General features: G+C 42.1%; 1 protein-coding gene and 1 pseudogene across 10 annotated transcripts in view; one reads left to right on the forward strand and one right to left on the reverse strand.

Moving 5' to 3' along the window:
* The window catches only part of NTM (neurotrimin), a 1,410,016-nt gene that overhangs the window by 621,542 nt on the left and 763,082 nt on the right, over positions 1 to 25,392 (reverse strand). The gene's annotated exons all lie outside the window — the stretch shown is intronic.
* Positions 14,537 to 14,903, forward strand: LOC101014355 (annotated as a pseudogene). Its single transcript, XR_004177621.1, has one exon. The product of XR_004177621.1 is annotated as a 60S ribosomal protein L37 pseudogene (transcript).

Here is a 25,392-nt window from a genome sequence, read left to right on the forward strand (position 1 = left end):
CTATCCCAGGAATACAAGGCTAGTTTAACATTAAAAATAATCAATCAGTGTAATTCATCATATTAACAAACTAAAATAAGAAAAGCATATGATTATCTTAATACAGACAAAAGCATTTGACAAACTGTAGTATCTGCTCCTGATTTTTATAAACCTCTCAGCAAATTAAGAGAACTTTCTCAAACTGATAAAGAGCAGGTATTAAAAACCTACAGCTATCAGCATATCTAAAGATAAAAGACTGAATGCTTTCTCTGTGAAATCAGGAACAAGACAAGAATGTCCATTCACATGACTTCTATTCAACATTGTACTGGAGAATCTAGCTAATACAATAAGGCAAGAAGAAGAAATAAAAGGCATTCATGCTGGAAAGGAAGAAGTAAAACTGTCATTTGTAGATTACTTGATTGTCGTATAGAATATCTGATGAAATCTATAAAAACTACTAGAACTAACAAGTGTAGCATTGTTACAAGACAAGAAATTCTATGCAAAAATCAGTTGTATTTTTATATACTAGCAATGAACAATGTGAAATTGAAATGTTTAAAATGTCATTCAAAAAGGTCATTAAAAATTTAAATACTTAGAGGTAAATTTGACAAGGGATATCAAGATCTGTATGTTGAAGACTACAAAATTGCAGTGAAAGAAATTAAAGAAAACCTACATAAATAGAGACATATACTGAGCTAATCAGTCATGAGACTCAATATTATTAAATGTCATTTTCTCCATATTAATGTATAAATTCAACACAATTTCAATCCAAATACCAGGAAATTTTTTAGTAGAAATTGGCAAGCTAATTAAAAAATCTATATGGAAGTGCAAAAGATACAGAAAAATCAAAACAGTTTTGAAAAAGAAAAAGTTGGAGGCCTACCACTATCTGATTTGAAGACTTGATTTAAAGCTATAGTAATCAAGTTGATTAAGGTGGCTCACACTTGTAGTCCCAGCACTTTGGGAGGATGAGACCGGAGGATTGCTTGAACCCAGGAGTTCAAGACCAGCCTGGGAAACATAAGAAAACCTCATCTCTAGAAAACAATTTTAAATTAGCTGTCTGTAGTGGTATGTGCCTGTAGTCCCAACTATTTAGGAGGCTGAGGCACGAGGATTGCTTAAGCCCAGGAGGTAAAGGCTGCAGTGAGCTATGATTGTGCCACTGCATTGCAGACTAGGTGACATAATGAGACTCTGTATCAAAAAACAACAGCAACAACAACAAAAAAGCTTTAGTAATCAACAGTATAGTATTAGCATAAATACAGAAAAATAGGTCAGTGAAGCAAACCAGAGTCCAGAAATGGATCCATGCTGACAAAGACAACTGATTTTTGATAAAGATGATACAGCAAGTCAATGGAGAAAAGAAAAGCAATGAAAATATTTGAACAGGCACTTCACCAAAAAAGACACATGGTCAGAAAGTAAGCACACAAAGAGGCGCTGAACATTATTAGTCATCAGGGAAATGCAAATTAAAACCACAATGAGATAACACTATCAGAATTAGAATTGCTGTGATGAAAATTCCAAAGTTGGAAATGATATGGAGGAAATTAAACTCTCATATACTGCTGGTGGGAATGAAAAATGGTACAACCATTTTGAAAAACAGGGAATTTCTTAAAAGCTAAATATACATCTACTATATGATTCAGCTATTCCACTTCTAGATAGTAACTCAAAAGAAGTAAAACCATATGACTATAGGCTATGGTCTGAATATTTGTGTCCCTCCAAGATTCATGTTGAAAGCAATTCTAACTCTCAAGGTGATGAGAAGGTGGGGTCTTTTGGGAGGTGATTAGGTCGTGAGGGCAGAGCTCTCATGAATGGGATTAATGCTCTTATAAAAAGGGCCCAAGGGAACTTGTTTTTCCCCTTCCACCATGTAAAGACATAGCTAGAAAGTGCCATCCATGAACCAGAAAGTGGGTCCTCACCAGAACTGAATTGGCTGGTGTCTTGATCTTGGACTTCTCAGACTTTGGAACTGTGAGAACAACTTCTGTTGTTTACAAGCTGCTCTTGTAATGTTTTGTTACAGCAGCTTGAAAGGACTAAGACACCATGCAAAGACTGGTTTATGAATGCTCATTGGAGCTTTATTTTTACTAACCAAGGACTGGAAACAACCCAAATGTACATCAATCAGTGAATGCATAAACACAAGATTTATGCATACTGTGGAATACTTTTCAGTGATAAAAAATGAACTACTAATACATGCAACAACATGGATAAATCTCTAAATGATTACACTGAGTGAAGGAAGCCAGAGAAAAGTGAGTACATCATGTGTGATTCCAAATATATGAAACTCTAGAAAATACAAATGAATTTATGGTGACAGAAAGGAGAGGAGTGATTGCCTGAAATTGGGGGAGGGGATAGAAGAAGGAGGAAAGGAGGCTGACAGGAGGAACAGATTACAAAAAGAAATGAGGAAACTTTTGGAAGACAGAGGAAACTGTGTCTTAAGAAAAAAAAAAAACAAATCTGAAGCTGGTGGTCAGCAGCTTCTAGGTAAGATATCAGGAGTTGGGTGAGTGGGCTCAAGCATGTGCCCTATGAAGCAGAATGGCAGATTTTAACCGGTACATAACCTTCCTCTAGAAATACTCAACTAGTAAGGGAAGAACGCCTCAAGTGAGCATGTGCACAACTTCAGTAAACACTGCACATGCCGCCCCTCCCAGGTGCTGGCAGGACACTGCACATGCAGAGTGCCAACGTAACAAAGTCCAAGTCAAAGGTCAAACTGTGCACTAAAATCTCTCAGGTCACCCACTTGGCCCTCTTCTAAGTGTACTTTACTTTCCTTCATTCCTGCTCTAAAACTTTTTAATAAACGTTCACTCTTGCTTTAAAATTTGCATTGGTCTCTCCTTCTGCCTTATGCCTCTCAGTCTAAGTCTTCCTTCTGAGGAAGCAAAAATTAAGGTTGCTGCAGACCTGTACAGATTTGCCACTGCTAACAACACAGCATATTGAACTTGACTCTAAAATAAGAGGTGACCTGAGTAAGACTTAGAAATACAGAGGGAAAACGATATGATTGCCTACCTGTAGCATAAACATACACTTTGTGGAGATAAACAGGAAAGGAAAACATACTGAAAGGAAGAGAGGAAAGGTTTTTCAGATACTAGTTCTCCAAATAAATAGAAAAGAATGAATTGGGCCCAGTGAAGTTAAGAAAATCACTTGGAACACAATTGTCCCTGGTGGCAAGAAGTGTTAATGAGGCATTTAACATCTGGACTTCATTTACTAGCTGAGGATAAGTTGAGACAGACTAGGCTGGACCACGTAGATAGGAAGAGGACAAAAAGGAAATGGTTGGAAACAGAACTTCATCACAGCTAAGGGACAACAAGACCCTTTTGTACCTCACCAGATTGTTATGTTTTCCTTCCCTTTTTTTACTTGTATTATGGCGTTGTGTAGTTTATATTTAGAACATGTACTTAACCATTTTTCTGTTTTGTTGCTCTAAAAATTTGCATTTCTTTATCACTACACACCCGGTGTATAGCATGACATCCTTGTTTTCCCTACAATGAGAGACTCCGTGGAGATACCTGGCAGCAGCAGAGGGTGAGACGCAATACTGGGGACATATACACCACCATGAGCAGGCCTGCAACCTCCACCCCTGACCAACCGGGGCTCCCTCTCTGCTGCTAGTTTTCTGCTCTTTTCTTTTCTCTACTTCTTCCTTCCTTCTTTTTCATCTTTTTCTTCCTTCCTCCTTTCCTTGCTGATTTTATTCCTTCCTTCCTTCTCTTTTTTCTTTCTTTATCCCTCCCTCCCCTGCTTTCTTCCTTTCTTTCTTTCTTCCTTGGTTTTCACTTGTCTTGGCTGGGCACCATGGCTCCCAGCAATTTGGGAGCCTGAGGCGGGCAGATTGTTTGAACTCAGGAGTTCGAGACATACTGGGCAACATGGAAAAACCCCGTCTCTACAAAAAATACAAAAATTAGGCTGGTGTGGTGGCATGCATCTGTAGTCCCAGCCACTTGGGAGGCTGAGGTGGGAGGATCACTTGAGCTGAGATCATGCCAATGCACTCCAGCCTGAGTGACAGAGTGAGATCCTGTCTTAAAAAAAAAAAAAAAATCACCTGTCTCTATGAGTTAAATGTATCTACTGCAGGAAATTTGGAAAATGCAAATAAGTAGGAAAAGAAGGGGAAGAAAACCTAAGCGATCTATTATCCCACTGGTTATGGGTAACTGCTCACATTTCATTTTATTGATACGTATGTGTATACATATGATGATTTCTATTTATCTCTAGTGTATTTATACACACACACACATATTTAGATCTATAAATATACACACAGAAGTGTGTGAGAAGGTAGTTCTGACAGTTAACAGCAGCATTCCTCCTCTTAAGAACTGTTTGTCTTTTTTTGGAGGATGTTTTGAGGGTATAAGCATTTGAAAGAGAAAAGACAACAAAGGTTATGTGCAACTAAATTGTTCTTCCAAAGACACTGGAAACATTCCTTCTATTTTTGAGAGAATAAGGAGAGAGAAGGGGAAAAAAGAGGCCTTGGAGAGAAGGGAACCAGTTCAGTAGACAGAAATACTCCTTGGTGGGGACAGGGGCAGGGAAAAGGCATTTCTACAAGGAGGAATGTCCATCCATCATGTTTTAGTTGTTTGCAGGGTGGCATGAGGTGTGATCCTTCTAGGTAACCCACAAATGCCTCTATGAAAACATTTCCTACCTAGCACAGCCTTGGATTTGTGGAGGGTTTGGAGTAGTGAATCAGTATGACTCTGAAGGCTTGCAAACCACAGACTCTGTGTCCCAGCTGAAGAGTTTCTGATTCACTGAGTCTTGGGTGGAACCAGAGAGTCTGCATTTTTTACAACTTCTCAGTTGCTGTTAATGTTGCTGGTTTGGGTATCACATTTTGAAAACCACTCCATTAGTGAATTAAAGGCAAGGGACTGACTCTCATGTTTGAGTAGATATCACGACAGAAATAAAATAACTACCAGAATCAAAACCAATAATAAGATTCCAGTACAGAGCTGGAGAAAAACCAGAGCCAGGGAAGACTCTGGGAGAGCAACCCTTTCCTCCCCACCCCTACTCTCTTCAGCCATGGGGAGCATGTACAGCTTGCTGAGGCTTTTGTTGGTGGGGAGGGTGGCATCACCTTAAATATTCTTGGTGTTATGCACTGCATACAAGGTATCACGGGTATTTTTCCATGTCATTAAGTAGTTTTGAAAAATAGGTAAGAGAAATTGTAGAATATTTGTATGCTGACAAAAGTAATCTAGGGAAAGCAGAAGATAGAGGACATAGAAAGAGTTGAGAGTTGTCCTGAGTTGGTGAAAGAATTTGGTATCTGATACCAGCGAATGGGTTTGTTTAGCCTTTCTGTCTCTCGTGGCTTTCTGCTCCACCCCCTCTTTGACCCCATCAATGCACTCACATTGTTCTTGTCAAAGTCAAAATGGCCTCGGAATTGCTAATCCAGTGTGCAGTTCTCCGTCATCACACAGCAGCATTCTGCACTGCTACGCATTTCCTTGTTATAGTTCAGTCTCTTCCTTTAGCCTCCAGGATACCACACTCTCCTGTTTTGTCTTATTTTTTCCTTCCATCATGAGGACTCTTTCCTCTCGACCACTTTGCAGATTTCTCTTCTTCCCTCCTTCCCGTCAGTGCTGGAGTGCCTAAGGCTCACACCTTGGGCGAACTCTCTTTTGTATCTATATTCACTCCATTTTAGGATCTTATTCAAGGTTTATGGCTTTAAACACCATTTATATACTGATAACTCTCAAGTGGGTCAGTCCTGTGCAAGACACCTGCCCTAAGCTGCAACTGTCTAGTCAACAAAGCTAGCAGACATCTTGAAGTTAGCATGTCCAGAAATGACTGCTGGTCTTCCCTAACCAAGGTTATCCTCATCTCTGTTATCCAACTCCATCCTTCCAAGTGCCAAGGCCAAAAACTTTTAGGTTAACTTTGACTCCTACCTTATTTTTACATCTGACAACCAATCCATTAGGAAATCTTGTTGCCTTTACATTCAAACTAATCCTGTCTTGTCACCTCTACTGCTTCCACCATCATTTATTTCTTGCATTATTGCAAAAGAGCCTCCCAACAAGTCTCCCTGCTTCCACTCTTGCCCTCTAGAGCCTACAAACACCAGTGCAACCACAGAGATCTGTTTAAAACATGAGTCATTTCGTGTCATTCCTCTGCTCAGAAGCTGGCAATAGATTTCCATTTACCTAGAGTAAAAGCAGAAGTTTCTAGAATGGCCTCCACAACCCCACACTTAGGTGGTTACCTCTCTTCCCCTCCTCCCCACCTTACTCTTATTATCCTGTCCTTTCCTGCTGCTCATTCTGCACCAGCCACATTGACCTCCTTCCTGTTCTTGAACACACCAGCAATGCTCATATCTGCAAAGAGAACTTTGCACCTTTTTCCCCCCCATATAGAATGTTTTCTTCTCCCCCAATAAAACTTGCTCCATTGTTGCTTTCATGCATTTGTTCAAAGAATACCTTCCAAGTGAGGACAGTTACAATTCACTTTAAAATTGCAACCCCACCTCCTCATTCCCTGCTATGCCCCATCACCTACCCAGACATAGTTTTCTTCTTAGCATTTATCATCTTTCAACATTTGCTAAAATATGGGGTTTACATTATGCTTCTTACCCATTTTCTCCCTGCAAAAATGTAAGCTTCTGAAGAGCAAAGACTTTTGTTGTTCGGTTCATTGGTATTTCAGGGTTTATGCCCATAAAAAGATATGGAAGGCCCTCAATATATTTTTCATGAATAAATGAGATGTGTAAATTTCAGTTATTTCATGATTTGTGTTATACTGACTGTGTGTAATCATTCTATTGGGTATTTAGGTTGCTTCCACTATTTTTCTATTTCCTAAAACACTACAATAAAACAGTCTTTTACAAAAATACTTTTCTCAGTTATTTTTTAATCACCCTAGGAGATAATCCTATTAATGGGAACACAGGTATATTTTAACACATTTGTTTCATGCAGCCAAACTGCTTTTTGTCTTACATCTCTAATGTTAATGTTTAGGAATACTTACTGCCAAAATGAAGTCAATATTTTTCTAACTTTTACAAATTCATGAGACAAACACAGGTCCATCTAAATTTTATATTAATTTAAATTATTTGATAAAAAGTGATTAGAAGTTTATGTTTCTCAAACATTCATAAATTTTAACTAGCTCTTCATATTTTCAGTTTATTTTACTATTGAAGAATTCATGTTTTTCTTATTTATTTAGGAAGTTCTTTATATATTAAGGGTACTAATGGTTTGTTATATTGCTAAAAATATTTACCCACATTGATTGTTTTCTTAATTAATTTATTTTTCAGATAGCTTATTGTTAGTTCTCACTAATTTTTGTATGTTGATTTTGTAGCCTATAATGTCAGTGAATTCAAATATTAGTCTTACCAGTTTTTTTGGTACAGTCAGTCTTTAGAGTTTCCTCTGTATAAGATCCCTTCAATACTAAGAGAGGCAATTTTACTTCTTTTTTAATTTGGATGCTTTTTATTTATTTTTCTTGCCTAATTGCTCTGTCTAAAACTTTCAACACTACATTGAGTAGAAGTGGTGGCAGTGGGCATCCTGTCTTCTTCTTGATCCTAGAGGAAAAGTTTTCAGCTTTTCACCATTCAGTATGATGTTAGCTGTGGACTTGTCACCTAGGACCTTTGTTATGTTGAAGTACATTCTTTCCGTACCTAATTTATTGAGAGGTTTTTCTAATGAAGAGATATTGAATTTTGTCTAAAGTACCTGCTCAGACCTGTTAGAATGACTTATTAAAAAATAAAAGATAAACATTGCTGGAAAGAATGTGTAGAAAAGAGAACACTTGAACACTGTCAGTGGGAATGTTAATTAGTATAATCATTATAAAAAATAATACTGAGGTCCCTTTCAAAACTAAAAATAAAATTACAATATAATCCAGCAATTCCACTTCTGGGAATATAGCCACAGGAATTGACATTAATATATTGAAGAGATACCTGCAATCTCATGTTCTTTGCAGAATTATTCATAGTAATCAAGATACGGAAGCAACTAAGTGTCCATCAATGGATGAATGAATAAAGAAAATGTGACATATACACACAATGAAATACTATTCAACCTTTACAAAGGGGAAATTCTTCATTCATAACAATATGAATGAACCTGGAAGACATTATGCTAAGTTAAATAAGCCAGGCACAGAAAGACAAATACTGCATGATCTTACTGCATGTGGAATCTTAAAAAGTTGAACTTGTAAAGAGTAGAATAGTAGTTTTGAGGGACTCAGGGGTGGGGTGGGTGGGGTAAGGGGAGATGTTGGCCAAAGTATTCAAAGTTTTAGTTCAACAGGAAGAATACTTCACTTAGACAGAAGGACTATGTTTTAGTGATCTATTACATAACATGGTGACTATAGTTAATAATAATATACTGTATATTTCAAAGCTATTAAAAAGTAAAATTTAAAAGTTATAATCACAAAGAAATGATAAGTAGTGAGGTTAAAATATGTTAATTAGCTTGATTCAATCATCTCACAATGTGTACATACATCACAACATCACATTGTACCTCACAAATGTATACTATACAATTATTATGTCTGTTAAAAATAAAGTAAAATGAAAAAGATTTCTCTTGCTGCATGTTATGTGTTTTGGTATGTTGTGTTTTCATGTTTGTTCATTTTAAGATTTTTAAAAAATTCCTCTTTTATTTCTTCCTTTACCATTAATTGTTCAGCAATGGGTTGTTTAATTTCTACATATTTGTAAATTTTCCAATTTTCCTCCTGTTACTGATTTCTAGTTTCATACCATTATGGTTATAAAAGGTACTTGATAAAATTTAAATCTTAAGTTGCTTAAGACTTGATTGAAGGTCTAGTATATGACTGATCCTGGAGAATGTTATATGTGCACTTGAAAATAATATGTATTTTGCTGCTGTTGGATGGAATGTTCTTTATGTTTTTTAGGTTAGGATCCCTTTAATCTATTATGTTGCTCAAATCCAATGTTTTCTTATTGATTTTTCTGTCTGAGTGATCTATACATTATTATAAATGAGGTATTTGAGTCCCTTACTATTATGGCATTGCTGTCTATTTCTTCCTTTTGTTTTGTTAATGTTTATGTATCTAGGTACTTCAATACTGGGCACATTCATATTTAAAATTGTTTATCCTCTTCATGAATTGATACCTTTATCATTATATAATGGCCTTTTTTTGCCTTTTCTGACAATTTTTGATTTAAAGTCTATTTTTTCCAGTATAATTATAGCCATTCCTATTCTCGTTTGGCTACCATTTGCATGGATTATCTTCTTCTATTCCTTCACTCTCTGCCTATATCTGTCCTTAAAGCTAATATGAGTCTCTTAAAGGCAGCATGCAGTTGGATCTTCTTTTATAATTCATTCAGTCTTATATGTCTTTTGATTAGAGATTTTAATCCATTTACATTTAAAGTAATTATTGATAGATAAGGACCTGTTCTGGCTATTTTGTTAATTGTTTTCTGACAGCATTGTTTTTCTTTCTTCCTCTCTGTCTTCCTCTGTGATTTGATTTTTTGTAGTAATAGTATGCTTTAATTACTTTCTCTTTTGTGTATCTCACACAGGTATTTTCTTTGTGGTTATCAAGAGGCTTCTATAAAATATCTTACAGTTATAAATCTATTTTAATCTGAAAACAACCTAACTTAAACTGCATACATAAATTCTACACTTTAACTTTTCTTCTTCCCACATTATATGTTATTGATGTGACAATTTATGCCTTTTTTATATTGTGTATTTATTGACAAATTATTGTAGCTATGGTTATTTTTAATGATTTTATCTTTTAACTTCTATAGCAGAGTTAGAGGTAATTTATACACCATCATTACAGTATTGTAGTATTCTGAATCTTACCTTTATAATCAGTTTTATTCGTTCATATTGTTGGTATCCTTTCATTTCAACTTGAAGAACTCATTTGAGCATTTCTTGAAAGGCAAATCTGGTGGTGTTGAGTGCCCTCATTTGCCTGGGTAAGTCTTTAGTCTTTTATATTTGCATAGGACAGCTTTGCTGAGTAAAGTATTCTTGCTTAACAGTTTTTTTTTTCCTTTTAGCACTTTGAATATATCATCCCCTCTCTCCTTACCTGCAAGATTTCTGCTGAGAAATCTGCTGATAGTCTTATGGGGAATTTTCTCTTGAATACAAGTCACTTTTCTCTTGCTGCTTCCAAAATTTTCTAGGTTTTTGACTTTTTCAAATTTAACTATAATGTGCCTCATGACAAGCTCTTTCTGTTTAATCTATTTGGGGTTGTTTTGGAATCATGGATTTGGATGTTCATTTCCTTCTCCAGATGTTAGGAGTTTTTGTCATTACATCTTTAAATGACCTTTCTGCCCCATTCTCTTTCTCTGATCCCTCTTAAACTCCTATAATGTGTGTATTGCTTCCTTGATTGTGTCCTGTAAGTCCTAGAGGCTTTTGCCACTGTTTTTCAATCTTTTTTTCTCTTTATTCTTCTGACTGGGTAATTTCAAATGACCTGCCTTTGAGCTCACTGATTCTCTTTTCTTCTTTATCAAATATGTTGTTGAAGTTCTCTATGGAACTTTTCAGTTCAGTCATTATGTTCTTCATCTCCAGATTTCTGTTTTTAAAATGATTTCTTTTTGTTGAACTTCTTGTTTTGTTCATGTGTTATTTTCCTGATTTTTAGTTATCTTTTTGTGTTCTTTGTAGCTTACTGCACTTCTTCAAGATGATTATTTTAAATGCTTTGTCAGGAAGTTTGTAGTTCTCCATTTCTCTGTGGTCAGTTACTAGTGCTTCATTTTGTTTCTTTGGTCATGTCATGTTTTCCTGATTATTTGTGATCCTTGCGGCTTTGCACTGGTGTCTGCATTTTAAAAATTAGGCATCTTTTCCAGTTTTTACATATTGCCTTGTTATGTAAAGTCCTTCACCAATCAGCTTCTATAGAGATTTTGGGTGGGGCCATCTAATGAGGTCCATAGTGAGGCTTGCTACTGAAGTCCTCATGCTGGAGGGGCCTGTGTCTAGGTCAGTGGATGAATGAGCCTAGAACTTGGGTCCACAGGAGTCAACCCAGTGCCTGGGTCTGTGAGGGCAAGACTAGAGCCTTGGTCCCCATGGATGAGCCTGGGGCTTGGGTCCACATGTGTGACTCCATTCTGAATCCACAAGAGCTGACCTGGCACTTGGGTCCCCTAGTATGGGCCTGGAGACTGGGTCTGTGGAGATGGACCTAGAGCCAGGTTATGGGGGAACCAGCCCAGTGCTTGAGTATCTTAGGCTTTGAGTCCTCAGGGGTCCTAAGTCAATATAGACCGGCTTGGAACCAGGGATTGTAAGGGCTGGCCTAGCACCTGGAACCACATGAGCCAACCTGGAGTCTGGAGTCACTAGAGCTGGTTGGGTGCTGAAGTGGGTCTAAAGCCCAGTTCTGTGGATGCAACCCTAGAGGCTGGAGTTGTGGGGGCTGGCTTGGTATGGAAGTGGGTCTGGAACCCAGGGCCATTGAGGCAGGCCTGGAGACTGGGGCTACAGGCCTGGCCTGGAATTGGGGTTCACTGGAGCCGATCTATCTGTTGTTGGGTCTGCAGCAAAGTAGGCTACTCACTTCACTCTCTTCCCCTCATGCAAGCCTATCTTTCTTCATACGAGGCTGAGTGGCCTTTGAGGGGTGGTGACATGAGTAACGTGAAACTCCTTCTTACTCTCTTCAACGCAGCTTTCTTATTTCCCTGCTCCACCAAGGTGCTGTGGCCTCTCATCTGGATTCTTTGACTCCTGTGAAAGTATTTTTGTGTGCGCATTATCCCAAGCAGTGTTTCTGTGAGGAGACAAGAGCTGGGATCTCCTGTTCTGCCATCTGGCTGACATACTGTTTTTAAATTTTATGATGTTTGACATTCAGAGAGATTTGATCTTAATGCAGCCAAATTCATCAGTCTTTCATCCATTATTTATGTCATTGCTTTGGGCATACACAGACTTTCTCCTTCCAAAATCCTGATGTATATTTATTTGTATTTACTTCTACATTTTTAAAAACATTTAATTGAAAAACAATCATTGTATATATTTATGGGATGCAAAGTGGTATTATGATACATGTATACATTCGGGAGTGATCAAATCAAAGTAATTAACATACCAATCACCTAAAATGTTTATCATCTCTTTGTGAAGAGAGTATTTTACATACTCTCTTTGGCTATTTTGAAATGTACAACACATTATTATGAAGTATACTCAGCTTTGTTGTGAAATAGAACACCAGAACTTATTCCTCCTATCTAACTCAATACTTCTAATGTTAATGACTTTGCTTTTTTACTTTCTTCTCTATAATCCAAGAGTTGGGATCTATATAGATTTTTCACTAATAGTTAATCAGTGATTCCTACAACAATTTTGACTATCCCCTTCTTCCCTAACTGATTTTCCAAATTGTCATATTCATACACAAAATTCCTATGTTGTATGAGTGTTTCAGGGCAATGTATTTTGTTATACACATCAATCTATCAACTCTTACGCCTAAAACTCACCATTTATATTATTGCCGGTTTGTGGAATGTTTCAAAATAGCCGGGGCTATTCCTCCTATCCTGTATAATTTTTCTATTTTACAGTTTTCTTGTCTGTAGCTAAAAATCAGCATTATTCTCCCAGAAAGCCATTCCAACAAAACCAAACAAAATTATTGGTATTTTGTTAGGAATTGCCTTAAAACAATAGTCACTTGGGAAAAAATGGTATCTTGATAGTGTTTAATATTTCTATTAGAGAGATGGTTTATTTCTTCCTCCTATTTGTCTGTTGCTGCTGCTCTCTGTTTTGTCCCATGATGCACCTCTCCACGCTCTGGGCACTCTTCCCTCACTCAGAAGTTGAGAGTGGAGAGTGAGTTCTAAACCCAGTGCCACCACCTGCTCGTTGTGTGACCTTGGACAAGATGCTGGATCTCTCCAAATCTGTATGTTATCTGTAAGATGGAGTTATTACAGTAGCTACTATTGTGATGATGAGATCATTTTAAAGATGAAACGGGAATTTATGCTAAAAGCAATTTATGTGGAATTAAAGTAGCACTCACTATATGTTGACTTTTAAGAATCGACACTTCATCACTACCATATATTTTTTCTTTTTAAAGAGAAGGAGTAAAGCTCATTGGAAAAGCAGACCCTGATAGATCAGGAGTTCCAAGTATGGGCTGATCCCTGGTGAAGGTGGGATGGAAGACGTGGTGTCAGGAACTCTGCTTCATAAGGTAATCTCCAAGTTGAGTAGAGAGGAAAGAAGACAAAGCCATGTCTGAGGGTGGTTTGGGCTCTTCGTGAGCATCTGAGAGAAGGCAGCAGGACACTGTGGGAAAGGGAGCCACGTCTTTCCCACCAAGGACAGGTGCCATGGTTGTGTGACACACACAGTTGCACAGGGCCTCAAGCTCAGAAGGGCCCCACATTTGGTTTAACGCTCTGCAATTGCCATCATGAAATACTCGATACTTTTAAAACCAGGGTCCTGCATTTTCATTTTGCACTGGGGTCCATCCGTGATGCATCTACCCCTCCACCCCCATTTCCACCCCTCCCTTGGCTTTCCTGGCCTTCCATCTGATGGAGTAGAGACAGCCTTGCATTTGTCTAGGACCTCACGCCCTAAGGCCCCATGGACACACCATTAAATGAAGAAATAACAAGGCCCGCAGCATTGAGGAGCCCACTACTTGCTATAATGAGGATGGTAAGGTTGAGGAATATACTTTTCTAGAAATACGAGTATTGGACATTGGTGAAGAATAAACACATAGGCCATGATTTATAAAGCTAGAGAGCTAGGCATGGCAGAGGCAGAATCCCTGCCCGTGCCTCTGGATCCTGTAGTTCCCAGCAAAACTGACAAATGCGTTGAGTGGCTCCTTTCCTTTGTCCCATCCACCATGCCCAGTTACTTCTAGGGCAGCTAATTATTTCCTTCTTAGTAGTAGATGAGGGAATTCAAGAGCAGTTAAAGGAATAACATATACTGTTCTCATATGCCTGGCATGGTTCTAAGCAATTTACATACAGTTTTCATTTATTCCTGGCAATGGCCCTGTGGTAGGTGGTATTATCTTTATTTTACAGATAAAGAAACCAGGCTCAGTGGATTCACCAACTTGCCCAAGTCATGCATATAGTAGGTGGTAAAAAGTTGACATAATCCCAGGTCTGTATGTCACCAATTGCTTTGTTCTTTAGCAAAACACTTGTTGCTTTTTGTTCTTTTAGTATATTATACTGTCCACCAACTGGAAACTGAGAAAGACAAAGAAATATTTTATTACTTTGTCCCAAGCACTGTCCTAAACATATTACATGTTTTAACTCGTTTAATTATCGCAAGAGCTCTCTGGTCTTGGCTGCAGAAGCGAGATGACGAAGGGAACGTCATCGTTTGGAAAGCGTCGCAATAAGATGCACACATTGTGCCGCCGCTGTGGCTCTAAGGCCTACCACCTTCAGAAGTCGACCTGTGGCAAATGTGGCTACCCTGCCAAGCGCAAGAGAAAGTATAACTGGAGTGCCAAGGCTAAAAGACGAAATACCACCGGAACTGGTCGAATGAGGCACCTAAAAATTGTATACCGCAGATTCAGGCATGGATTCCGTGAAGGAACAACACCTAAACCCAAGAGGGCAGCTGTTGCAGCATCTAGTTCATCTTAAGAATGTCAGCGATTAGTCATGCAATAAATGTTCTGGTTTTAAAAAATAAAAATAAATAAATAAATAAATAAATAAAAATTTTCACAAGAAAACTAGGGTTCAGAAACTTTAAGAAACTGCTGTAAGGACTCACAGCTATTTCATGGCAGAACAGGATTCATATCTAAGCCGTCTGACTCCAGAGACAAAACCTGTAGCCACTATATGATGCTACTTCTCCTAAGAAAAGTTGAAGGGAAAAGTTTTGGTGGTAAATTATTGGTTGCGTATGGAAAAGGTCAAGAACAATTTCTAGGTTTCATGTTTGAGCACCTGGTTACAAGATGGCATCAATAAAACGTGAAGTACAGAAGGTTGAGTTGCAGGTTTCAGGGGAATGAGGGTTACATCAGCTCTGCACACACTGAGTATGAGGTGCCTGGAAGGGATCCAACAGGATGCTATACAATACTAGCACGTTACGGAAAGTGTTGCTGTAAGGATTAAATGAATTAATATATGTGAAGTGCAGAGACCCGTGCCTGGCACACAGTAAGCACAGTGTAATTCTTTGCCATTATTGTAACCCAATAAACAACTAGGTCATCAAGAAGCTAGAAGATCATAATGACCCAGTAAGCAACTGGGTCAAGTGGAGCTAAGAAGACAGATTTTGGCGAGAGATATAGAATAAACAGTTGTGAACTTATAGGTAACTAAAACTATGGGAGAAGGGGGGGATCTCTTAAAGAGAAAGTGTGGAATGAAGAGAAAAGAGTGTTAGGATGCAAACATTATGACAGGCATACAATTGCTTTCAAGGTATTGAATAAAGGCAGGTAATTAGAAAGTTTCTGAAGTTTCAACAAAAGGAAGGATTTTCCTTACATTTAGAATAAGGCATTGAGTCTCTGGCCAAGACAGACAATTCTTTGGTAACCAATATAAGCAGAAATAGCAAATGAAGTAAAATTAGACAACTCCTAAAGAAAGGGGCCCAAAATGCTCTGCTTATTACCTGAACATGAACATGAGTTTGTGCCCAACATCACTATACATGGATAATTTCCCAGCTTCACAATTAGCTTCCAGCTAAATGTGCTATCCTGGCTTCTACATGGTCAAGAGATCTGGTCTTGAAGAGCAGTGGTCTAGTTCAAGATACTGAATACACACACACCCACACACCCACTCACACACCCCTGCTGCTTTGGCTAGTGATATGGTTTGTCTGTGTCCCCACCCAAATCTCATCTTGAATTGCAGTTCCCATAATCTCCACGTGTAGTGGGAGGGACCTGGTGGGAGGTAATTTAATCATGAGGGCGGTTACCCTCATGCTGTTCTCATGAGATCTGATGGTTTTATAAGGGACTTTCCCCCCTTTTGCTTGGCACTTCTCTTTCCTGCCATCATGTGAATAAAGGTGTGTTTGCTTCCCCTTCCTCCATGATTGTAAGTTTCCTGAGGCTTCCCCAGCCCTGCTGAACTGTGAGTCAATTAGACCTCTTTCCTTTATAAGTTACCCAGTCTCAGGTTTGTCTTTATTAGCAGCATGAGAATGAACCAATACAGCTAGTGATCCTGGAGGAGTTCTCCTGATTTCTCGGGCTCTATATGAATGTCCTGCAGAAAGCCTTTTGTGCCATTCATCTGTATTTGATGTTTCTCCTTTGCAACCCACTCCTGCCTCTAACATAGCACTTACTCACTGAATTTAATCTTTCTACTTTTTGTCTTCTCTGTTAGATTATAAGCTTATATCTGAGATAGTTTTCCTTATAGTCCTAGGACCTGGCACAGTGCCTGATTATTGTAGGTGGACAAAAACTCAATTTTTAACTTATTCCTGGAAAGTACATTTCTAATTTCAACACCTTCTGTATAGTTCAGCCTCACTTCTCTTCCTAGACTGAGCTCAGAGAATCTGTGCGGATTCAATGCTCTAGATCCCTCCTTGTTCAATGTGGGAGTTTAATTACTTTTTTAGTTAACATTGCTAAGGTATAATTTACAAGCATTAAGATGAACATACATTAAGTGAACAAGTCAATGAATTTTGACAATCATATATTCCTGTATAGTTGCCACCATAATCAAGATACAATGAATTAATTCCATCACCCCTTATGTTTCCCTAGTTAATTCTCCATCCATGGCTCCAAAGACCACACTTCCCAATATCAAGGTAAGTTAGAAAGATTAGTAGCAAGAGAGAGGTTTGAAAAAAGCAGTCAAGGTACGCTTTATGGAAAGGACACCATAGACTTTCTCTCAGACATCCCTCAGCAAATCATATCTGGGCTACAATGTAAGAAATCAGTAGAACTTCACGAAAAGAATACACCAAACGGGGAAGCCTGGCACTGGGCTGAGAGCAAGGACAGAGGGCGCTGGTTCTGACTTTGATGTGAACTCACCATGTAAACCTTGGAAAATCCTTTTCCTTTGTGAACTTCTTATCCTTCTCCTCCTTGGCTTTCTCCTCTTCCTCTTATAAAATTATTAGCTAAATCTTTAGGACTTTTCTTTCTAATGGGAAATGTCTGGTTTTTAAAGGAAATCACAATTCCCTCATCTGTAAAATGGGAATAATTACAGCATCTGCCTCATTGTGTTGTTATGCGGGTTAAATGAGGCATTCATGGAAAGTGGTTAGAGCAGAGCATGCATGTAACACAAAGTCTCAATCAATGTTAGCCATGATGGTGATGTCACTAGTGATGATTATGATTGTAAGAGAACAAGGGAATTATCCAAAGACCCAGGACACAAAGGAGTCATGAAATAGAGTGGTGAGTGTGTGAGCACTGGGCTTGGGTGGGGTGTACACCTTCTGTTCCTGTGCTCCAGGTGGCCAGGGTGTACCAGGAACCTGAGGCAAGGAACTGAATGACACTTTCACTCTGGAAGGCTGTGGAACATTCCCTAAAGTTGGAACCTTAGACAATGTCTAAAAGTTGAATTAGAAAAAAGATTCCAATATTAACATAGGGACAATAAGAAATGTGTCTGTCTTGACCTGAGCTCTGGATGAAGCAGCTGTGTCTCTCCAGGGAATGTGTAATTGCAGGTCTGTGCTGCAGGTGAATTTGGGATTCAGATATATACTTCCTATGTGGATTCACGCCTGGGGCCCCTGACAGAGGCAAACATAGAACTATTTTGGGAGGATTGTAAGTTTCCTGAGGCTTCCCCAGCCCTGCTGAACTGTAAATCAATTAAACCTCTGGCTCTTTCCCAGGCAACACAGGAGTTCTAGTTCTCATGTTTTCCTCCTGAGGTTGTTCTCAAAATCTGAATTACCAAGCTCAGGAGAAAACAACTGAGCATGAGCAAGAATCACAAACCACAACTTCTTAGGCTCCTGTGAATGGCAAGTAATCAAATAACGCAACAGGGACTATGCAAGAATTCATGTGGAAATACGTAAGAGTCAAATACATAAATTAAAGAACATTAAAAAGTACATTCCTAGTATACAGAGTTTTGAAAATAAAAAATCAAGTCAGGAAAATTTAAAAATCTCCAGGAATGGTTAAACATTGTCAGAAAAGATAAAATTACTGAATTGGAAGATAAATCCTGGAAAGTCACCCAGAAATACAGAAATGGGGACTATGGAAGAGCAGTTAAGAGTGAGAAGACCCAACACATGCCTAACAGGAGCTCCAGAAAGAGGGCTGACAAATGATACTTGAGATAATGGAGGGCCAACAATTTTCCAAGGTTACTAAAGGTCCTGGGCATGGAAAATAATCAGCCAATATGTAAAACAATCAGACAGTATTCTGGATGAAGCTGCAGCAGTAGATCAAGTAAGGTTTTCAAAATTGCCCCACACTGGTGGCACAGGCAGCGGCCCTCAGTGGTCTCCAAGAGGCTCTGAGAAGCCCATCTGACTGACTGCAGATTGATGTGTCCACATTTTCCAGTTCATTCTAAAATTTTAATGACTGTAATCTCTGTGCTTATTATATTCACATCCATCTTACCTTGTGTCCTTATCTTGAAAGAAAATCTGAGAAATTAATAAGCAAAGAGCCTGACAATTACATGGTAAGTCCACCGTGCCCCAGCCGGCTTCGTCTAAAAACTGCCACTCTCTCCTTGCTGTGAACAGATCACCTCTGTCGCTTTTCTCCATATACTCAGGGCTATTCCACTAACGAAACGGGTTCTTGTCTTCAGTGCCAGGGGCAAGGTGACATTCCTTAAGATTTATTATTATTGTTTTCCATAACCCGAGGAATGTCAGTCCTTTAAAAGCCTCTGCACCATGTTGATTTTCTAAGTTAACTCTGACTTAGCATAGATTTATTGGCAAGGGTTGTGGTTTGCCTTGTGTGTGTGTGTGTGTGTGTGTGTGTGTGTGTATGAATGAGTGTGCCTGTTTGAGACACAAAGGTGAAACAAGAGATAAAACCAATATTTATTTGGCTTTAACATGGTCCACTGCCTGAGCTAATTGCTATTATTTATGCCAATTCTTTCCCTTCCCATAGCAGTGAGATTAGGAGAGTAGTATCATGCACATTTATCACATGAGAATCAGGCTCAGAGAGGTTAGGTAGAGTGGAGGGTCACTTAGCTACGGGGCATATGAAAGAAAAGGACTAATAGAGAAAGAATGGCTCTCTGGAAAGAGTCCAGAATCCGTATGGAAAATGGAAACTCAATCTTGTGTGGTCTGATCCAGGCTTGTGGGCAGAAGGGAAGGTCCCTAAAACTTCCTGTGTCTTCCTCTTTGGAGCCTAGTAAGTAATGGTGCTGGGTGCTGGTGTAACTTCTATCTCCCAGACAACCTTAACTCAAGCAACTTGAGACTCCCATACAAAACCATATCATCAAGCCCTGTTTTCCTGGGCTTGCATTCAACTCTCCTTCCTGCTGGCCTCCCCGGGTGCGTCTTGTGCTGTGTCATCCTTCTCCAGTCATCACACGACAATGAGCACCCAACGTCACCCCACACCCCATACTGCCAAGGAAATTTCTTCTCTCTGAGGCTAATAGCTCTTTTTGTCCCAAGTACAATTAGCCATCCTTCCCCTAGGGGCCGGCTCCCTGTGGCTGTGGGTTCTTTCAAGTCTATCACATCAACACCACTTTCTGTTGAGAAGCTAGTTTATTGCAATAATTAGACATGCACCTTTCTGCACCACACGTCCAGTTTTTCTCATGCACTCCAGCCCTGTCCTTCGAGCGGCACACACACTGCAGCTGCTGTCACTCTCCGGGCAGGAGCAGAGTCCAGAGCACAGGTGTGAAGGGACATAGACCTCTGATAGATACTAGCTGTGTTTCCTTGGGAAAGTTTACCTCTCCGAGCCTCTTTCCTCAATGGAATATTGGGATGATAATCCTACCCAGGAGGTTGCCTTAAGGATTACGTGGGAAACGTCCATGTAAGACCTCTGTTACGACAAATGCTCAGACTTTCTGGTTCTCCATCCGACCCGCTGCTCCATCCCCTAGTTCTCAAGGTGGGCATGTAGGTGAAGTTGCTCCTAAACACGCTCTATTCACAGATTGGACACTTGTGGAAGAGAAAAACACCCCACTTCAAAGGACAAAGGAGATTGAGAAGATTTGGTGGGTACAGAGGAAAGAGTCTGAGCTCTTGGACCAAAACCCGACTACCTCATTTCCTGGAAAATCATGTAACTTCTCTGAATTGCATTTAGAAAACCTGAATATGTGCCTCCTAGGATCACTCTGAAAATTCAGTGAGACAATGTGTATGAAAACATGTGCCGGCATGAAGGTTTGTGTAAAGTCATTCATTCAGGAAACCTTTCCGAGCTACCCCAATCCAGTCCTTGACATCATCTCAGGGGGAGCTGCTAGGTTTAGGACAAGCACAATAAATCCAATACCAAGCCAGAGGTGTGCAGGTGGCATCTGGGTGCCTGGCCAAGACACTAAGGCCACACTCTGAATTCTCATACAAACCCAGTGCATATCTCGCCACAGAGATTTTTCTTTCCAGGGCGGGGGGTGGGTCCTAAAATCCTCAGCCTGTCCGTGACCCAGAACATTTTAAGGTGAGAATGTCCTGCACAACGCACCGTGTATTTCCTCTGGCAGACAGCTCCCCCTTGCAACCTCCCGGCGGCGGCGCGCCTCGCAGCCCGTCCAACACTGCCCTCTGGTGGCAGCAGCCCGCAATTTCATGGCTCACCGACGGCCCCTCTGCTGGCTCCTCCCTTCCCAGGCCGCGTTCAGATTGCCAGGGCGCTGAGCGGGTCCGAGGGCAGGCAGTTTCCCTGCGAGTTCCAGATTCCTACATGGTCAGCTGATCTTTCCTCTGCATTCACCCCCACTCAGTCCTGAGTGATCATCAGGCTCACCTGATCCTGTTTAAAGGCCTTTATGCCCTTCAGAAAAGCTCAGGGTCTTGGCATAAAACCAAATCTGCTGCTTTGGTGAGAGCTCCTCTGTCCACACGTCCAGTCTTGGCTCTGGACCCGTCCTCCGGAGGTGCCAGCCCGCGGTTCCCAGGCCCAGCTCCCTGTCCTGCCTGAGGTCGTTCCTTGCATTTCCCGCTTCAGCCTTGCACGCCCTTTCCCGCCACCAAGCAAGGGGCTAAGCTCTTCAGAACCCAGAGGGATGTCACTTTCTCCATCGGGCCTTCTCCGGCAACTCCCTCCCCCTACTCCGAGTTGGATGCAGACCTAAGTCCTGCTTCCCACTCTGTCACAGTCCTTTCCCACCAGACTCAGCTTCTAGACCCAGCAATGACACTGTGTTTGCATTTGTAAAAATCACCATAGCCCTAAGATAGAATACAGTGCTGCCCATGGAGACTCAATAAATGTTGAAGGAAAACCATATGCAGCTTGGGAACTAGAGGAAGACTAGATGCTGCAAGGGTAACAAGTCATCACAATTACTTACATTCTCACTAATAATAATGGTCCTTATTGAACAGTTCTCATATGTAAGGCACCATTAAGTGCTTTAAATGCATGTTCTCATTGAATAGGCCTCTACATGATGTAGTGAGCATCTACAAATACCATCTCATTTAGTCTTCACAACAGCCTTGGCAGGGAGGAGAACAAGTGTTAGATCCATGTGACAGAGGAGAAAAGGAAAGTTGGGGAGAGGTGGGTGACCAAGCATCCAAGAAGAGTGTGAGAGCCCAGATTCTGCAATCTCTCTCCTAGTGACACAAGTCTGCTATACCTCATGAATACTCTGCCACCTCTTCCTGACAGAGACAGGTCTCTAGAGACGAAGTTAAACAGGAATGTGCTTCCACCTGCAGACCCAGGCTGTAAAAGCAATCATAGCTTCTCTTCTCTCGCTTCCAGTTTCTAATCAATTATGGAGGAAATGACAGTGGAGAGGGGAGGAGAGAGACACTCCATAGTGACTGCAGCTCATTGAAAAGATACCCGAGGCTTTGTCTCTGCAGCCACAATGCCCAGCTGGGAACACCAGGGCATTTATATGTAGGGTTTGGGTGGATGACACTGAGACAAAGGAAAAATGACAAACCAAGTGAATTAAGTGAAGGCGAAGTAAACAGTGCTCAGCAACAGATGGGGCTGGCGCTAGGTAATTTTCTCCTGTCACCTCCCCTCAGGTAATAGATAATCCTGCAGCTGCTGGATTTCCTGGGAAGGCAGGCACCGGGCCTGAATCTCCTTCCTGTTTGGAAGCCATAGCCCCCATTCCTTAACCTGTCTTGATGATAAAAATCTTAAGAGCCAAAACTTTTTGCAAGACTTATCATGGCGATTTAACTCCGTCTCGGCTAAGGTTGCTATCTGTCAGGCTGTCACCGTGACAGGCAGATTTGTAAATGCTCTGGCTCCAGTGTCAGGCTGAAGGTGACATTTTTCAGCTGGAGATTTTTTCCCCATCCCTCACAGAGACAGAACAACGAAGAAAGAGGAAAGCAATCCCCTGAATCAGCCTCTGCCCCACTCGCAGTCAGCCTGCCCAGGGTGTTGACTCCTGAGCTCTGGGATTGTTTGTGAGCTCCCCCAGCCCACCTCTGCCCTGACCCCCACGCCCAGAACACAGTGATTTCATGCAAGGCCAAACTCCCAGCCCCACCCCTCCCCAACCCATCTGCAGGCCTGCCCAACTTTGCCTTCTAATGATTTGTCCTGGCTGATGGTCGCTGCTCGGCCATTACCATTATAAATACTTACATAGATTAATTAACCACCGTGTAAAACCCAGAATCCCAGCTAAATTCATTTAATGACCTGCCATGTGATTTCTTGGCTGAAGCATCTGAAACTAACCCTGAATGCTCAGTGACATTCATCCCTTTGATTCCTTCCTGGAATCACTAGTCAATCGAGTCTCCTTTTTAACCCCTTTTTTGCCTCTGACTTTCAGGGTCTATAATCCTGAAGGAGTCACACAGAGGTTTGGGTGATTTGGTTTCTTGGGTTCTTGCCCGACTCTTCGCATTTATGTGACACCCTTTATGAAGCTAGGGAAGGCCCTTTCATCCCTGATGCCACATCAAAGCTCAGGCAAGAAGAGTTTTATATGGCCGCATTTCTTGGCCCAGATGCCAAAATGGAAACGCTCTCTCTTTCCTCTGTCTACTCTCATTCTGTTTTATCTCTGTCCCCTCTCTTTGTCTCTCAGTTTCTTCAAAAAGGACCTAGCATTATTCAGAGATCTGCGTGGGAGAGGGGCTAGACTTGTACCAGCATCACCCAGAGGTCTGCGTGGGAGATGGGCTAGCCCTGTGCCAGCATCACCCAGAGGTCTGCACGGGAGATGGGCTAAGCCCTGTGCCAGCATCACCCAGAGGTCTGCACGGGAGATGGGCTAGCCCTGTGCCAGCATCACCCAGGGGTCTGCACGGGAGATGGGCTAGCCCTGTGCCAGCACCTCTAAGAGGTCTGTATGGGAGGTGGCACCTCTTGTAGGCGGGCTTTAGGGGCATCAGAGGCAATCTTGGAGGGAAGGTCTCAATCCCCAGAGTGGAAGGACAAGAGAAAGACTAAGGTTGTAAAGAACGGCGAAGTGTCAGCCTGTGACCCCCTGCCCATTTCCTCTGTTTTTCCTCCCTTCCCTTTGAGACTTTTCACTGGTGCTCACCTAGGGGCCATGTGGGATGCCTTGATGACAGTTCCCACGCCCGCCCACCATCCCGTCCAGGAGGGGGTCTAGCTCTCGGTTTTTTCTTGATCAGATGCCATAATGTTCAACTTCTTCATTTAGAAAAGCTAACGATATTTACCTCACCCAGCAGTCTTGTTTTATTTGTGTTATGACTAATGAGTAACATGACACATGAAAGACGCCTGGCACCTGGCGGAGCTCTGGCTGCACCGCCTCCCTCCTAGCCCCGGGACCGCTCAGCCCCGCCCCGCCCCACTCCGCCCCGCCCAGCCCCGCTCCGCCCCGCCCCACTCCGCTCCGCCCCGCCCCACTCCGCTCAGCCCCGCCCAGCCCCGCTCCGCCCCGCCCCACTCCGCTCCGCCCCGCGCCGCGGAAAGAACGCGCCAGCGCCACCTGGCGGGGCCGAGCGGGAGCGCGGGGTGGCGGGTGGCGGGCGCCGGGCCACGTGGGGGCTGCGCCCTGGGGTTGCGAGATCTTTACCCCCTTGGCGTTTATATTCAGGAGAAGACAACATGGAAGAGGAGGAGAGAAAACAGTGAAGGAGATGGAAGAGAAGTCGGGAGGAGCTTTCAGGGAAGACGAGGGGACGGAGTCCAGGCGAGGACATCGCCGTGGAGGGGGGCCTGGAGGGAGCGCGGTGGGGTGGGGTCCACGCCTGCCCACGCCCCGCGGGTCTCGGCTCGGCCACCCTGGGCCCGGAGCTCCTCGTCATGTGGACTCCCTGGGTGCACGCGGCGGAAGAGGAGCAGTCGCCCAAGAAGCTGTCTTATCACCCGGGCAGCGCCTCGGGCCCAGGCCCACAGGGGCGAACTCACCGCGGCCCCGCCCCCGACATTGGGGCGCTTGCTGGGCCTGAGGATCTGAACTACGTTCCGCGAAGGACGGAAGGAACCGCCCTGGCACTGCGGGAGGAGGGGCCGTAGGCTGTGGGTGCAGGCCCAGGGGTGGCCTGGGCCCCTGGTGCGCCCTCCGAGGGCTGCAGGCTTTGCTCAGAGGACAGCCCAGGGCTCCCTGGCGCCAGGGTCGGGCAGGTGCCTGATCCTCTGCCGTCTGAGACTCACCCACCCAGACCGCACATCCTTCCAGAAAGGGCAAGGCCCGGCTGAGTGATCCAAGCCCCTTGCTCCCCACCGGCTCCAAGGCCCTCGCTGAGGATTTCTTCTTCTCCTGCCTGGGCTTGACCCAAGGCAGCTTCCACTTCCCCCCCACCAGCCCCTTGACATTCCTCTCCGCGCTGATGGAGAAGTGACAGGGTGGACCGGACAAAGAGCTTCCTTCTCAGCCCCGTCTTCACCCATCCTGTGCCTCAGGCTGGCTCTGTTCAAGAATCCCAAAGGAATCCAACTTACAAGGGATGTAAAGGACCTCTTCAAGGAGAACTACAAACCACTGCTCAGTGAAATAAAAGAGGACACAAACAAATGGAAGAACATACCATGCTCATGGATAGGAAGAATCAATAT

The sequence above is a fragment of the Papio anubis genome, chromosome 12 (assembly GCF_008728515.1).
Source record: "Papio anubis isolate 15944 chromosome 12, Panubis1.0, whole genome shotgun sequence".
Lineage (NCBI taxonomy): Eukaryota > Metazoa > Chordata > Mammalia > Primates > Cercopithecidae > Papio > Papio anubis.